Source organism: Lissotriton vulgaris, chromosome 4_1 (assembly GCF_964263255.1).
Source record: "Lissotriton vulgaris chromosome 4_1, aLisVul1.2, whole genome shotgun sequence".
Classification (NCBI taxonomy): domain Eukaryota; kingdom Metazoa; phylum Chordata; class Amphibia; order Caudata; family Salamandridae; genus Lissotriton; species Lissotriton vulgaris.
In genome coordinates, this window is record NC_141691.1 from 1584178159 (window position 1) to 1584192502 (window position 14344).

The 14344-nt window shown below is 45.6% G+C and overlaps 2 pseudogenes; both read right to left on the reverse strand.

Moving 5' to 3' along the window:
• Positions 1 to 390: 390 nt before the first annotated feature.
• On the reverse strand, positions 391 to 6646 carry LOC147724265 (fez family zinc finger protein 2-like; annotated as a pseudogene).
• Positions 6647 to 8999: 2353 nt separating this feature from the next.
• LOC147724266 (fez family zinc finger protein 2-like) lies at positions 9000 to 14116 on the reverse strand (annotated as a pseudogene).
• Between the last annotated feature and the right edge of the window lie 228 nt (positions 14117 to 14344).

Sequence of the window (14344 nt, forward strand, 5' to 3'; positions counted from 1 at the left end):
ATAAGCAGGTTCTCGGAGTCCAGTTTGCTGAAAATATGCACAATAATGTTGTATGTATATATAGGTAAATTGACGACCTGTTTTTGTTTTGGAGAGGGGATGAGAGGTTAGCGAATGTATTTATTGATGATCTGAATAATAATTCCCTAAACCTAAAATTCACCTCCAATGTAAGTAAATCCAAGTGAACTTTCTGGATGTTGAAATTTTTATTGACAAACAGGCAATTCAAACTAAACTGCACCGTAAGGCCATGGCAGGCAATACACTGCTGCATGCGACTAGCCACCATCCTCGCCATTTGATTCATAGCATCAAATGCATTTGCAGCAGACAACAAGATGTGGTGGAAGCTCAAGCAGCCTGCCGCATGCGCTTCCTAGCAAGAGGCTATACGGATAAAATAATTACATCAGCCATTATGCGCACAGAGGCCTTACCCAGAGATGTAGCACTGATAACAAAAGCCATGAAGCAAATAGACCACCCAGTGACTAAACTTAATCCCATCCGGTTAATAATAACCTACAACAAACAACACCAGGTGATCAGGAAAATTATGTGTAAACATTGGGCACTTATCCAGAATCACCAAATCCTAAAGATGGGGTCTTTGAATTCCCCCACCATCACATATAGAAAGGCAGGATCAATGCTAAACAGCCTGGTGAGCAGTAGCCCAGAGGTCTTGGCCAAGACTGATTGGCTCAGCTCCCGGATGGTTTTTTTTAAATGCATGACCTGCAAAGCCTGCAAGCATGGGGTCAATAAAAGATCTTATACCTCTCCCTTTTTTGAGAAACAAATTCCCATCCCCAAATATTTAACATGCAAGACTGAATATGCTATTTATGTGTTGGACTGCCCTTGCACACTCAGATATGTCGGAAGTACTAAACTTCCAGTACATAAGAGGGTGTTGCAGCACATGAGGGCCATCACTAACTGTGATGAGGCTTATCCTGTCGCGCGAGATTTTAATGACTGTCACAAAAGAGATCTGAGATTGTTACAATTTTATGTAATAGATGCAGTCATGCCTCTGAGAAGAGGTGGCGACAGAGAGGGAATCCTCCGTAAATTAGAAACCCACTACATTCTTAACCTGGATAGTAAACATCCCAATGGTTTAAATGCAGGGGAGGATTTCTATACATGCTTATAATCAGTTAGCATATTCACCTATTTGTTCTTGATCTGTCATTTAATTGATAACGTGTTATCTATTTGGTGTCTATATGGGAATAATATATCTGAAATAAATGATCTGGTTTTTAAAAAAATGTTAAGACTAAATTTGATTTTAAAGTCATAATCAATTCTTTTTAACACAAATTTTCTTAAAATATGCATTTATTATTTATTGGTTTTAGATAGTAAATTGCATATTTTGCACATCTTGGTTTGCACAGGTTTATTGCACTAGTTTTTGCACAATTTTGCACTTTGCTACTGATAAACTTTGTTTATCATAAATCGTGAACTATCATCTGATGTAATAAATCAGCAGAAGTACATAGCAGTGTTGATGTTTGGAATGACTACTGAGAGATGTGTAATATATTACATTTGTCAGTAATTGTATTTTACAATTATTTCCAGACACAACCCAACAAGCATGTAATGTTTACATGATATAATGTCAAAATGGTTTTTAATTGCTATTTTAGCGGCAATTGTGATGACCTTTTATCTTTCTGGTTTTACTAATGATTTTTATTTATCATTTGTAAACAGGTTGGTGATTCTAAAACAGTATTCATTGTGTTTTTTTGTATAATAGACGAGCTGCTAAATTTGTATTTCGTTTATGTCTATGATGAGGATTTCCATAGCAACGTGCACTGTCACTTAAAATTGTTGGGAATCACTCCATAGCGTGTCATGTGATCAAGGGCCAAGGGGGCCCGAAACGCGTCATGGCTGAGGTGCGGGGTACTTGCACAAATAAATAATTGCACCTTAAAGACTTGGGTCCGCTGTCGTCCTTTCAACAGCACAAGGCTTCGACTTTCCTTTTCATATATATATATATATATTACCTACTGGCGGTAGCCAGTAGGTATATATAGTTAGGACCTAGTTTCCATAGGAAATCCACAACATTCTATTGGGAATAACTTTGGCGCTGGTTGATGAATCTTCCCAAATTTCTCAAAGAAGATGGCCCGCTCCGCTCCTCTCCTTCCCTGAAAGTTTTGGGGGGATTAGTCAAGTGGGGGCTGAGAAAAAAAGGGGGTCCCAAAACGTGTTTTCCCCATGTTAATTTCCATAGGACCTTTAGACACGGCTACAGCTTGAACCGCTGAACGGAATTACACCAAACTTGTCAAAATGGTAGAGTCTGGTATGCAGATCACGCTTTTGGTTAAATAGTGTAAATCCCTCCAGTGGTTCCTGAGAAAATTAAAAGAGAAAAAAATTATATATCTGTAAGTGCGCACCGTGCGCGCACCCCGCGATTTTTCGGGAAAAAAATTAGTGGGGGGGCTTCTGTCTTTTATTTTAATGTCTTTATTTTAATCTCGAGGTGCCCACCCCTCATTTTACCCCGAGATCACCGCCGCGGCCCGAGCCGCCTCAAGATGGCCGCCGCCTGATTGTGGGCGGGGCCGGGAGGACGTGGTTTTCACTTCCCCCTGCCTGGGGGAAGCCTTCGATGTGCCCTCTCGATGTGCGGTCTCCCGTGCCGAGGGGGAGACCGGGTGATGCTGCCGGCTGGTGCGGGGCTGACCTTGTGCCCCTTGCTATACAGTACACAGAAAACTGCTGTGGTGGGGCAGGCCGCACCTTGACCTCCTCCTGGCAGCTTTTGCTCTCTGGCCACCAAGAGGAGGACTGAGAACGTGGCCACGCCGGGCCCGGGGGTCGGGGCCCGGCGGCGGCCGAGGAGTGTGTCCGTCGTCGGCGCGTCGACTGGAGTGGACAGAGCAGCCTCATGACAAGTAATACACAGAAATTAAGTCACCGTTTTTAAAATACTGAGTATAACGCACTCAAAAGCAGGCCACAGTAAAAACAATTCAGGTTTGTTCAATTACAAAACAGGGTTGTAATCATATAAAATCGAATCGAATGTGCAAGTAGAAAATAGATAGAGAGCCTACGAAGCGCTGCGCCTCTGCTCCCTTTCACCCTCCGGCCTGAGCTGGGACATCAATAAAGGATAGGAAGGAGTAGCAGCGTTTACACTTGGCTACCACTTTTTGTAACCCTACTGCTGACACTGATACCCCTCGTCTCAAGAGTCATGATGGCAAGGCAGCAATAACGTTCACTAATTTGCATGTCTTTCTCAGTGCATAGCAGCTTAACAGCAAACCGTAAGTTCTTGAGGTGCATAGTTTATGGCAAGCATCAGCCGTGTGATGTCATCAATGCTCATAGGGTGTATGATGTCACTTCTGCTACCCATGTCGCTTTGGTGAAAAAGATTCATCATCACGGCGATTGACAGTAGACACCTGACACTAACTAATGCCAAAAATCCACCTTCTTTTAAAAGATGGAGGCCACACAAGCTGGTATATACCAACCTTTTCCGTCTCTTCCTAGACGTACCTGTTTTGCTCCGTAGCAATCCAATTACTCCCCCGACCCCTTCTTGCTTCTCCTTTTGCCTGCCTTCTTTTTTCTTTAATCTGTTTACTTCAGTTTTATGTATCAGTTCTGTTCTTACTGTGAAGCGCTCGGACACCTTCGGGTAAAGTCTGTGCTATATAAAAATGCAGAAATAAAAAATAATACCTTGAAAACATATTTTGAGTGTGTGCTATTGCGGGCGGCAGCTTTCACACCCCAGCGGTCAGAGGGTGCAGGCGGCGAGGGTAACTTTAAGTGGTGCAGGGAACAGTCACAGGACCGTCCTTAGGCTGCACGAGTGGGCGGCGCAGCTTCACACACAGTTTCTGTTCTCACTGCGCGATGATGTATACCCTGAATTACTGCCGTGATCTGACTTCCCCGTCACCCACGACCCGTCCGCCAAACTGATGGTGCCTCAACAGGCCCTGTAGCTCTGCAATGAGTGCAGCAGAACTAAGGGCATAATAAAAATGCAGGGCCTGCGCCAGTCCTTGACTTGAGGCCTAGGCCATGGAAGCCTCTGCTCACGGGGCAGGAGGAGGTCGTGGCGGCTGTCTGGCCTGTACCATGACAGCACTGCAGTTTTCCTCACGCCACAAGTAAGTGTCTCACACTGACTACCTTTAAGTAGCAAGCAGTCGGTTGTTTCATACAAATAGTTGCTTGTATTACGGTCTCACTCCATTCGCTGCTTGGCATTGGAAGATACCAGCTCCTCTTCATCGGATGCATGCTGCTCACAAATATCACTGCCCTACTGTTGTTGTACTAAGCGATTGATTCACTAATAGACATTATTACTGTATAACCTACTTCTTTTGTTAATGTTTGAATTCTAGCATTGTATGTGACTGTTTATAATCATCCTACAAAATGGACATAAATGTGTGCGCCTTATAAAAATACACATAAAGAAAACATGTATTCCCTCCTTCCTCCTCCAGCCCCCAGACCTAAGCCTCCATTTCTGTAACGTCAGGCCATCTCCTGTAGTACTATCTCTGCTGGAGGGCGGCTAGAGTACTGCAGGGGAAGCCTGAAACCTTTCACCATCTCAGTCGTGTTCTGTTTGCAGTGCAGATGGGGAGTTTCGTACATTTACACCCGAGTATTGGCACAGGCAGCCAGGGCCCATAGAAACTGCTGTAGCTAAGAAGGGGCACAGGCAGTGAGGGTTTCCAGGTAGGCGCACTGTTAGAACTGAATTGAAACACCCACAGGCAGGGCTGTATCTGCATACATTACAGTTTTAAAATAACTCTTAACATTATTACCCAGATCTGTAGTGTTACTTTATAAAAAGATTGTTTTATTTGATTATTGTATTTAACATTGCTTCTCTGCTTATAACATTCTAGTTATTAGTCATCATATATGACTAGGCAAAACGTTTGCTTTCTTGCACCTGTGCATGTAGAGTACTCTGAAGATATATGTCTGTGAAGGGAGATTATTCTAAGTATATGCTATTTTAATAGCACAAACCAAGACAAGTAGAGTGATGTACATGGTCAAGGCACGAGAAGTCAGCAAATGATGGGAGAGGTACCTGGGTTCTGTGAGGAGACATGTAATATTACTGCATTGTGCTGTCCTGCTCTTTAAAAAGGTGCGTGTACAACTCTTTCCTCAGTTGGAGTAGTGTTGAGGCAGTCCTGATGGATACAGGGATGTTTTCCAGACCCTTCATGCATAGATGGAGAAAGTCAATTGCCTGTTTTATAACTCTTTAGAGTTTTTGGTCACCACTCTTTCAGCTTAACATTGTGTGTTTGAATATATGATCCTAAAGATGATCTCATTGCTCAAATAGATGTAATTTCTGATATTTATATGTTTCCTTCATCTTCATTGCTTGATTTTGCAGGCCGCGAGGAATGTCACTCATAGTTGGTGAAATGTCACTCATAATTACACTGAAATTATGAAAATGTCACACATAGCAATCTGAAACCTTGGCAGCTATGGTGGGCCCTTACCATGCTCTGCACCCAGAGCACTGTCCTGGGGTCTGTTACTAAATCCTGGACAAGCATAACTGTCCTGGGGCACTTGCAACACTCTGTACCCAGAGCAATGACCTGCACACGGAAAACTGTACTGGTGGGTCCTTGCATGCTCTGTACCCAGAGTACTGACCTACCGTCCCCTACTACACCCTATACCCAGAGAACCGTTCTGGTGGCCCTTACCATACTCTGTACCCAGAGCGCTGACCTGGCGTCCCTTACAGCACCCGGTACCCATAGAAGTGCTCTGGGGGTCCTTACCTTGCCGCAGACATCACACCTGAAGTTCTTCGGTTTCCCATCCGGGGCAGTGGAGCTGAGTTTGCTGTGACTTTTGACCCCGTTCCTGTCCACGGAGAAGGGCGTGTTCTCCTTCATCACCTGGTCCAGCTGCCCCGGCAGGCGCTCCTTGTGCGGGTACTGAAGGTTCGAGAACTTCTCCGCCGCCAGGCTCGCAAGCTTGGCATTTTCCAACAAAAGCAGTTTCTGGTGGGCGGACAGGGAAGCCTGGGACTGAGCGTTCAAGATGCCGGAGGGAACAAGTGCCCGCTGAGGAGGTCGTGCGGGTGGTACGACGAGTCCACATAGTTGAAGTAGTACAGGGACCCGTTAGCGGGCATTCCCACGGCCTGGTTTATCACCTGCGGCTTGATGACCCGGCTGGTGGGCAGCACGGACTGCCCAATGTTCAAGTCGCTCTTGCAACAAATGCCACAGTTGGACTTGCACAGCGAACTGCAGACGGCGCCCCTCAGGCTCGACTTCCAGAGCTCGGAGTAGTTCAGGAGAGACTTGGGGTGCATCTTGTAGCCCAAGGGCTGCATGGGCAGCATGCAGGGTACGGGGGCACACAGGCTGGGCGCCTTCTTGGACTCGGGCTCCGTGCCCGGCCTGTGCTCGTGGAAGGTGGCTAGCCGGGGCTCCGCGCTCTTTGCCATGATCCTGTCGATGGAGAACGCCAGGGTCTTGGGAGTGCCGGTGCCCGGGCTCCTGCCCTCGTGCCGGAGACAGGAGGGCACCACGATGGGCTCCAGGGCCGCCGAGCTCGCCATCCTCGCAGGGACTGGTTCCTTGGTCACTGCAAACTAGTCTGCATTCCGGGGAAGCCGGTGCACGCACCACTCAAACAAGCACCCAGCCCACGCTGTGCCACCCATTTACATTCAAATGAACATACCCAGGAACAATGGCACCCGGTGGGCCCGATTAGTGCTCATTAAGTGGCGCACACAAAGTAGCAGACATGCTTGACCTTGTTAGGGAGCACCCAGCGATCTGCAGTGCCCGGCTCCTCACATGGGAAGCGTGACTGGGGGGGTGGGGGGGACTCTGAAGTGCCTGGTGCCACCAGAGCTACTAGGAGATGCACTCCGGGGAGACTGCCTGGCTGCACTGTCACTTTGTGATTGCCAGCATCTTCACCAGCGCCACATCGCCGTCTCTTGCAGGAAGCTGACATCACGTGGAGTCACGGCAGGCAGAGTGTAGCATGGGAGGGCCACTGTGCAGCAGCTCAGATCACCAGCAGCACGCGCGGCTGTCACCAGCCACAGTGCACGACTAGTCAACAAGCTGAGCAGGCGGCGCTCTCTGCAGGGACAGCAGGCGGGCAGTGCTGCGCACCTGGGAGCCGCGTGAGAGTCCGGGAGCCTACGGGACAGTTACACTAGAGCGCACGCGGCCACTTTTGATAATCGAGAAGTTGTTTTCAAACAACTTGAAAAGTGAGCCAGTAAAGTGGCTATCAGTTTAATGGAAATGACAATGTACCAGAATATATATCTACTTATCTAATGGCTTTTCCTGATGCTGTACAGTGTTGTGGTGCTGGAGAAGATATACAATTTTTCCAATAGTGTGCAACATTGGTAAATAAAAAGACATGATGCCACTGGTCGCTTTATTCCACTGACGCATGCAATCATCACACTGTATGCGCATTCCAGCCAAATGATCCCCCCCCCATGGTGTGTCTCTGTTGTTTGGAATTGGACCACAACTCTGAATCTTTCAAGAAGTGTACCATTAGGCTTTCCAAGGCAATCTGAGATCGCCAAGCTATACTTCACCAAACACCGTATGGAGTCATGTAAGCTCCATTCCTGCTAGTGGTCGAGAGTACGAGAGTACGATCCCTTTCCTGCTATCGGGGTTTTTCATGCAACAGCCATGTTGCAACCCCATGTTGATGGCCTTAAAGCTGTGATACAAAATACAGAGCTCCTTCTCCTGGATTTAGTGAATCGTGAGTAAAGTACATCCCTAGAGGGACATTCTCATTGGACAACAAGGGATTTGCAGTATTGTACGGGTTACCAAATTTACAACTAAAACAATCTGTTGGACCCACAAGTACTATAGAAACCTCATATACACGGACAAAAGTTTATGTAAAATGTCATTCATTTATTTGATAAAAGTTAAAAATTCATAGTAACACAGAATATGTTATATGAAACAACAAGAAATACGCTTTCAATTTTTTGCAAAAATATACACACTCAAATATTATAGCACTATCTACATCAACATATTAAAACATCATATTTATTGGTCAAACAATGATAAAGGAACAAACTGTTGACGCGGCGTTTCGGTGCCCTTTGTTTTATTCTTGCACCTTCTTCAGGACTCGTTCACTGTATTGTCACATCCAGGTGAATTAATGTCCTGGATCTGATGTCTATGAGCCTGTTTCTATCCGCTCTTTGCACTGTATCTTTGTTTGTGCTTATCTGTTGGTTATTTTCGGGTTTTCACTCTGTTACTATGGAAGGGACCCACTTCAATCCGGTCCTCCTTTCCTATCTCTTTGCGTGGTGGGAAGAACGCCTCTGGGAGCTACCTTTTCTTTTTCTTCTGTCTTTCTAGTTGCTTTATCTCTCTGGTTAGACAAAGAGTTACTTTCTGTTTAGTTCACTCTCTTGTTTGTCCAATTCTTTAAATTCTGCAGTGTCTCAGTTGGAGCTGTTTATAAATTTAGCTGACAACTTTGATGGTGGTAGCTGAACTGCGTGGCGCCTTCCTCTCCTCAAGATATTTTGAATCTTGTTATAAAAGGGTGGATGTGGCAACAGTAAAGGCATTTTGGAACAGCTTTTATATAAAACTGGTGGCCTGGAAAGGTTTGGGTTTGTTAAGCTCTGATGAGTTTAAATTTTTGAAAAATGATCACCCGGTGATACCCTGAATTTACTATATACCCAAAATTCATAAACATTCTTCTAATCCACCGGGCAGGCCCATTATTTCCGCCTGTAGCAGCCTCCTTGAAAACACTTCCAAATATATCGACTTTTTCTACAGGAGCACATGACTAGTTTACCCACCTTTATACAGGACACAGGAGATTTCCTTAGGAAGTTAAAAGACATTACATGGCAGGAGGTTCACTTACTTATCACGTTAGACGTGAACTCTCTCGACACCAGCATCAATCATGTTGATGGCCTTAAAGCTGTGAAACATTTCTTGGAAAAGAGACCACTGCACTGTATTTCGCATAACAATATGCGTGTGAACATGATTGAAATGTGCCTATACAATAACTTTTTTATGTTTCAGCAGATGTGCTTTCAGCAGACTAGAGGGGTGGCGATGGGTTCCTGCATCACCCCCAGCTATGTGTGTCTGCATATGGGGCTGTGGGATAAGCAGGTTCTCGGAGTCCAGTTTGCTGAAAATATGCACAATAATGTTGTATGTATATATAGGTAAATTGACGACCTGTTTTTGTTTTGGAGAGGGGATGAGAGGTTAGCGAATGTATTTATTGATGATCTGAATAATAATTCCCTAAACCTAAAATTCACCTCCAATGTAAGTAAATCCAAGTGAACTTTCTGGATGTTGAAATTTTTATTGACAAACAGGCAATTCAAACTAAACTGCACCGTAAGGCCACGGCAGGCAATACACTGCTGCATGCGACTAGCCACCATCCTCGCCATTTGATTCATAGCATCCCCTAAGGGGAGATGCTACGCATCAAATGCATTTGCAGCAGACAACAAGATGTGGTGGAAGCTCAAGCAGCCTGCCGCATGCGCTTCCTAGCAAGAGGCTATACGGATAAAATAATTACATCAGCCATTATGCGCACAGAGGCCTTACCCAGAGATGTAGCACTGATAACAAAAGCCATGAAGCAAATAGACCACCCAGTGACTAAACTTAATCCCATCCGGTTAATAATAACCTACAACAAACAACACCAGGTGATCAGGAAAATTATGTGTAAACATTGGGCACTTATCCAGAATCACCCAATCCTAAAGATGGGGTCTTTGAATTCCCCCACCATCACATATAGAAAGGCAGGATCAATGCTAAACAGCCTGGTGAGCAGTAGCCCAGAGGTCTTGGCCAAGACTGATTGGCTCAGCTCCCGGACGGGTTTTTTTAAATGCATGACCTGCAAAGCCTGCAAGCATGGGGTCAATAAAAGATCTTATACCTCTCCCCTTTTTTGAGAAACAAATTCCCATCCCCAAATATTTAACATGCAAGACTGAATATGCTATTTATGTGTTGGACTGCCCTTGCGCACTCAGATATGTCGGAAGTACTAAACTTCCAGTACATAAGAGGGTGTTGCAGCACATGAGGGCCATCACTAACTGTGATGAGGCTTATCCTGTCGCGCGAGATTTTAATGACTGTCACAAAAGAGATCTGAGATTGTTACAATTCTATGTAATAGATGCAGTCATGCCTCTGAGAAGAGGTGGCGACAGAGAGGGAATCCTCCGTAAATTAGAAACCCACTACATTCTTAACCTGGATAGTAAACATCCCAATGGTTTAAATGCAGGGGAGGATTTCTATACATGCTTATAATCAGTTAGCATATTCACCTATTTGTTCTTGATCTGTCTTTTAATTGATAACGTGTTATCTATTTGGTGTCTATATGGGAATAATATATCTGAAATAAATGATCTGGTTTTTAAAAAAATGTTAAGACTAAATTTGATTTTAAAGTCATAATCAATTCTTTTTAACACAAATTTTCTTAAAATATGCATTTATTATTTATTGGTTTTAGATAGTAAATTGCATATTTTGCACATCTTGGTTTGCACAGGTTTATTGCACTAGTCTTTGCACAATTTTGCACTTTGCTACTGATAAACTTTGTTTATCATAAATCGTGAACTATCATCTGACGTAATAAATCAGCAGAAGTACATAGCAGTGTTGATGTTTGGAATGACTACTGAGAGATGTGTAATATATTACATTTGTCAGTAATTGTATTTTACAATTATTTCCAGACACAACCCAACAAGCATGTAATGTTTACATGATATAATGTCAAAATGGTTTTTAATTGCTATTTTAGCGGCAATTGTGATGACCTTTTATCTTTCTGGTTTTACTAATGATTTTTATTTATCATTTGTAAACAGGTTGGTGATTCTAAAACAGTATTCATTGTGTTTTTTTTGTATAATAGACGAGCTGCTAAATTTGTATTTCGTTTATGTCTATGATGAGGATTTCCATAGCAACGTGCACTGTCACTTAAAATTGTTGAGAATCACTCCATAGCGTGTCATGTGATCAAGGGCCAAGGGTAAAGTCCGTGCTATATAAAAATGCAGAAATAAAAAATAATACCTTGAAAACATATTTTGAGTGTGTGCTATTGCGGGCGGCAGCTTTCACACCCCAGCGGTCAGAGGGTGCAGGCGGCGAGGGTAACTTTAAGTGGTGCAGGGAACAGTCACAGGACCGTCCTTAGGCTGCACGAGTGGGCGGCGCAGCTTCACACACAGTTTCTGTTCTCACTGCGCGATGATGTATACCCTGAATTACTGCCGTGATCTGACTTCCCCGTCACCCACGACCCGTCCGCCAAACTGATGGTGCCTCAACAGGCCCTGTAGCTCTGCAGTGAGTGCAGCAGAACTAAGGGCATAATAAAAATGCAGGGCATGCGCCAGTCCTTGACTCGAGGCCTAGGCCATGGAAGCCTCTGCTCATGGGGCAGGAGGAGGTCGTGGCGGCTGTCTGGCCTGTACCATGACAGCACTGCAGTTTTCCTCACGCCACAAGTAAGTGTCTCACACTGACTACCTTTAAGTAGCAAGCAGTCGGTTGTTTCATACAAATAGTTGCTTGTATTACGGTCTCACTCCATTCGCTGCTTGGCATTGGAAGATACCAGCTCCTCTTCATCGGATGCGTGCTGCTCACAAATATCACTGCCCTACTGTTGTTGTACTAAGCGATTGATTCACTAATGGACATTATTACTGTATAACCTACTTCTTTTGTTAATGTTTGAATTCTAGCATTGTATGTGACTGTTTATAATCATCCTACAAAATGGACATAAATGTGTGCGCCTTATAAAAATACACATAAAGAAAACATGTATTCCCTCCTTCCTCCTCCAGCCCCCAGACCTAAGCCTCCATTTCTGTAACGTCAGGCCATCTCCTGTAGTACTATCTCTGCTGGAGGGCGGCTAGAGTACTGCAGGGGAAGCCTGAAACCTTTCACCATCTCAGTCGTGTTCTGTTTGCAGTGCAGATGGGGAGTTTCGTACATTTACACCCGAGTATTGGCACAGGCAGCCAGGGCCCATAGAAACTGCTGTAGCTAAGAAGGGGCACAGGCAGTGAGGGTTTCCAGGTAGGCGCACTGTTAGAACTGAATTGAAACACCCACAGGCAGGGCTGTATCTGCATACATTACAGTTTTAAAATAACTCTTAACATTATTACCCAGATCTGTAGTGTTACTTTATAAAAAGATTGTTTTATTTGATTATTGTATTTAACATTGCTTCTCTGCTTATAACATTCTAGTTATTAGTCATCATATATGACTAGGCAAAACGTTTGCTTTCTTGCACCTGTGCATGTAGAGTACTCTGAAGATATATGTCTGTGAAGGGAGATTATTCTAAGTATATGCTATTTTAATAGCACAAACCAAGACAAGTAGAGTGATGTACATGGTCAAGGCACGAGAAGTCAGCAAATGATGGGAGAGGTACCTGGGTTCTGTGAGGAGACATGTAATATTACTGCATTGTGCTGTCCTGCTCTTTAAAAAGGTGCGTGTACAACTCTTTCCTCAGTTGGAGTAGTGTTGAGGCAGTCCTGATGGATACAGGGATGTTTTCCAGACCCTTCATGCATAGATGGAGAAAGTCAATTGCCTGTTTTATAACTCTTTAGAGTTTTTGGTCACCACTCTTTCAGCTTAACATTGTGTGTTTGAATATATGATCCTAAAGATGATCTCATTGCTCAAATAGATGTAATTTCTGATATTTATATGTTTCCTTCATCTTCATTGCTTGATTTTGCAGGCCGCGAGGAATGTCACTCATAGTTGGTGAAATGTCACTCATAATTACACTGAAATTATGAAAATGTCACACATAGCAATCTGAAACCTTGGCAGCTATGGTGGGCCCTTACCATGCTCTGCACCCAGAGCACTGTCCTGGGGTCTGTTACTAAATCCTGGACAAGCATAACTGTCCTGGGGCACTTGCAACACTCTGTACCCAGAGCAATGACCTGCACACGGAAAACTGTACTGGTGGGTCCTTGCATGCTCTGTACCCAGAGTACTGACCTACCGTCCCCTACTACACCCTATACCCAGAGAACCGTTCTGGTGGCCCTTACCATACTCTGTACCCAGAGCGCTGACCTGGCATCCCTTACACCACCCAGGTACCCATAGAAGTGCTCTGGGGGTCCTTACCTTGCCGCAGACATCACACGTGAAGTTCTTCGGTTTCCCATCCGGGGCAGTGGAGCTGAGTTTGCTGTGACTTTTGACCCCGTTCCTGTCCACGGAGAAGGGCGTGTTCTCCTTCATCACCTGGTCCAGCTGCCCCGGCAGGCGCTCCTTGTGCGGGTACTGAAGGTTCGAGAACTTCTCCGCCGCCAGGCTCGCAAGCTTGGCATTTTCCAACAAAAGCAGTTTCTGGTGGGCGGACAGGGAAGCCTGGGACTGAGTGTTCAAGATGCCGGAGGGAACAAGTGCCCGCTGAGGAGGTCGTGCGGGTGGTACGACGAGTCCACGTAGTTGAAGTAGTACAGGGACCCGTTAGCGGGCATTCCCACGGCCTGGTTTATCACCTGCGGCTTGATGACCCGGCTGGTGGGCAGCACGGACTGCCCAATGTTTAAGTCGCTCTTGCAACAAATGCCACAGTTGGACTTGCACAGCGAACTGCAGACGGCGCCCCTCAGGCTCGACTTCCAGAGCTCGGAGTAGTTCAGGAGAGACTTGGGGTGCATCTTGTAGCCCAAGGGCTGCATGGGCAGCATGCAGGGTACGGGGGCACACAGGCTGGGCGCCTTTTTGGACTCGGGCTCCGTGCCCGGCCTGTGCTCGTGGAAGGTGGCTAGCCGGGGCTCCGCGCTCTTTGCCATGATCCTGTCAATGGAGAATGCCAGAGTCTTGGGAGTGCCGGTGCCCGGGCTCCTGCCCTCGTGCCGGAGACAGGAGGGCACCACGATGGGCTCCAGGGACGCCGAGCTCGCCATCCTCGCAGGGACTGGTTCCTTGGTCACTGCAAACTAGTCTGCATTCCGGGGAAGCCGGTGCACGCACCACTCAAACAAGCACCCAGCCCGCGCTGTGCCACCCATTTACATTCAAATGAACATACCCAGGAACAATGGCACCCGGGGGGCCCGATTAGTGCTCATTAAGTGGCGCACACAAAGTAGCAGACATGCTTGACCTTGTTAGGGAGCACCCAGCGATCTGCA